Below are 3,889 nucleotides of genomic sequence, written 5' to 3'. Positions count from 1 at the left end.
AAAGTAGATGGGTAAACTATTTAGAAAAAAACAGCGTGCTAAATCCAAGGCAATTTGGATTCAGACAAGGACGATCATGCGTCACCAATTTAATATGTTTCTATTCAAGGCTAATAGATATAATACAGGAAAGAGATGGATGGGCGGACTGTACATTTCTAGACCTAAAGAAAGCTTTTGACAAAGTACCACATAAGAAGTTGCTTAAGAAATTAGAAACTGAAGGAGGAATACAGGGCAAACTACTAAATTGGATGGAAGACTTTTTGCAAGAAAGAAAAATGAGAGTAGTGATAAGAGGCCAGCACTCAAAATGGGATGAAGTAATAAGCGGTGTTCCGCAGGGAACAGTACTGGCCCCAATAATGTTTGCTATATATATTAATGATATGGATGAAGGAATTGAAAGCTATATGAGCTTCTTTGCAGATGATGCAAAACTACTAAAAAGAGTGAAAACAGAACAAGATTGTGAATCACTACAGAGAGATCTATATAAAGTACAGGGATGGAGTAGGAAGTGGGAGATGGAGTTCAATACAAAAAAGTGTAGTATAATGGAATTTGAAAAAAGTAAAAACAGAATAACAGGATCATATAATTTGGGAGAAGAAGGAATGAAAAAGTAGAAAATGAGAAGGACCTGGGAGTCATTGTTATGAATAAAATGTCACCTGAGAAACATATAAATAAGATTTTTGGAGAAACTTATAATTTAATAAGAACAATCAAAGTTGCATTTACATACCTGGATGAAGAAATGGTGAAGAAAATCCTAATCACCCTGATAAGACCAAGATTGGAATATGCAGCAACGATATGGTCACCAAGTACAAAAAAATGTATAAAAAAAACTTGAAAGGATACAAAGAGCAATTACAAAATTGGCACCAACGCTCTCAAAACTATCATATGAAGAGAGACTAGCAAAACTTGAACTACAGACACTAGAGCAAAGAAGAGAGAGAGAGGAGATTTGATAGCTATTTACAGAATCATAAAAGGCATGGAAATTACTGATAGAAAGAATCTGATTAAATGGGATGACAGAAATATAAGAGGACACGGAAAGAAAATAAAAAAAGACAGCTATAGAAGAGATTTGAAAAAGAACAGCTTTCCTCACAGAGTAATAGACAGTTGGAACAAGTTAGATGAGAAAGTGGTGTGTGCAAAAACAATACATGAATTTAAAAATAGTTTAGATAAAATGAGATATGAAGACGGGACCCCACGAGCATAGCTCCCCTTCCCGTAAAATACAACTAGGTAAATACAACTAGGTAAATACACACACACACACACACACACACACACACACACACACACACACACACACACACACACACATATATATATATATATATATATATATATATATATATGTATATATATATATGTATATATATATATATATATAATATAAATTATGAAAGATTAGTAATAATAATAATAATTTTAATAATAATAATAGTAATAATAATAATAATGAAAATAATAATGATACTATTGATAATGATGGTGATAGTAGTAGTAAAGAAAATAACAATAACAATGCAAATAATGATGATAATAATAACAATAATAATTGAAATGATAAGTATATAAATATAATTATGATAATGATAGAATAATTTCTGACGCAGTTTGTCATGTTTTGAGTTTGAAATCAGCTCACCGAAAAAGCGCTCGACTAGCCAGTGATTCATCCCCAACATCGAGTCTGAATTTGAGTGAGTAAGGCTAACGGTGATGTCACGCAGTGAAGCCATGCAACAACAACAACAACAACAACAACAACAACAACAACAACAACAACAACAACAATAATAGCACCATACGTTGGGATATCTTTACAATCTGATGTTACAAAAGAATTTCCCCTCGTCATCCTGTCGAAAACGTTTAGTATTATCTCGCCTTATCGTACATGATTAGGTGTTTTTCGCATCCGCAAGATAAACGGAATTTGTGCACGCAGACATATACACTACACACACACACACATGTATATATATATATATATATACGAGGCGATTTTACTTCCCTCGGGGGTTGGCGTTCCTTTCAGGATATCTAAGAAGTCTTTAGAGGACAAAAGGCTATATGCGGAAGGGGTGTAGGGTGTTAGGATTTCGTTTAAGTATTTTGCTATCCGGTACGTCGGGGTGGGAATCTGGCTGATGATGGGCCGTAGGGGGTTACCTGCTTTGTGTGTCTTGACATTTCCATATACATATCCCAGGTCGAAGTCACCGGTGAGCTTGCGGATGTGGGTTTTGTCCATAACTGCGTTTACGGAATCTAGAACTTGGTTGACTTTTCTCTTCAAAGTTTCGACGGTGTTGCGGGTGATTCGGCGGAATTTTGAAGGGTCTTCTAGAATTGCATCTAATTTGGATAGATATTCTGTAGTTGGAATAAGAACAAGGTCAGAACTTTTATCTGCCTTTCTGATGGTGATTTCTTTGTTCTCTTTTAGTTCTCGCGCTGCAACATAATGCTTACGTTGGATGAGGTTACTTCTGGTGGATCCTAGGAATTTTCCGGCTTCTGACACTAGGGACGCGTGAATTTCTGGTGTGGTTTGGACTAACTTCTCTTTTTCTAGCTGTTGTATGTTGTTCAGCAGGACTTCTATTTCTAAACGTTTCCGATGTTTCTTTGTTTGGGAAAAGACGTGGCAGTTTAAGCCTAGGTTCAGAAGTTCTTCTTGTTCTGGTGTGAGGGTTAAATCTGTGAGGTTGGTATACCCTTTGATGGTTTGGGGCATTTTCAGGGGTCTTCCGTGGAGGTTGGCAAGTTTTCGAAGGTTCCTTATTTCACAAGTGTGGCGGTATTCTTCGTTCAGCTTAATCAGCCACTCTTTAATTGTTGATTTGGAGTTTTCCCCGATATCTGCAATTTCTAAGTTGGTGGAGGCGGTTTTAAATTCTTTTTTGAGGCGAATTAAGTCCTCCTTTTTATCCGTGATTTGTTTTTCCACCAATGACTGTCTGAAACGGAGCGTGTGGTTTGAGCTTTGTGCCGCTTCATCGTGGAGACGTAAATTTGTGTATTTCGGCAGCAATCTTTCTCTGATGCATGTAGTGTTAAATGCGACGGAAATCTCAGCGTTGATAATCTTTTTCTGAAGACTTTCAATTCTTCGAAAGAGGCGTTTCTCATCCTTACTTAAGGAATATAGGAATTCTCCGAAAGTGTAGGGCATGGAGACGAATAAAGTCGATTCTATTATTTACTGACAGGACGTTTCGTAACTCTTGTTACATTTTCAACTGAATACAGTGGTTCTGGTACATGGTTATAAATGCAAAAACTAACATTGGGAAAGGTCTATACAATTTTGCTGGACATTTGGGTACATGGCGCTCCGTGGGGAGCTTTATCGGGGGAGTGGTGAAATGTCCCTACTAGAGGGAAGGGTCAGGAGATCACCACTCTGGATATTTATTGAGGGTGATAAATCTTTTATATAAAGAGCTTCCAGTAGAGAAAGGCGATGGACATCATCATTCTGGTCCAGAATTATGGTTCCTTTAACCAGAAGTTCTCTCGTCGGGGGGATTCCATGTTCGTGTAGGTAGTGATTTTTGATGGATCCTGTTTGTAGGTGGCAAGTGAGGCGTCTGGAGAGGCGAGTAGTCGTCATTCCTACATACGAAGTACGAGTTCCACAGTCCTCGTGTTGGCATGTATGCATGTAGATGACGTTTCTTCTCTGGAGGGGTTCTGGGGGAGGGAAGGGGTTATTTCTTAATAAAAGGTCGGAAGACTTCTTAGATTGGTAAAAGATGATAAAACTGAGATATTTGTTCTCGGGTATTGGTTTTACGTTGCGGCGGATGATATTCTTCATAACTCTTCAGTTTTATGTGCTGATGTCATG

The sequence above is a fragment of the Oratosquilla oratoria genome, chromosome 14 (assembly GCF_046742065.1).
Source record: "Oratosquilla oratoria isolate Oo_2021 chromosome 14, ASM4674206v1, whole genome shotgun sequence".
Classification (NCBI taxonomy): Eukaryota; Metazoa; Arthropoda; class Malacostraca; order Stomatopoda; family Squillidae; genus Oratosquilla; species Oratosquilla oratoria.
Note: the sequence above shows the minus strand (reverse complement) of the source record.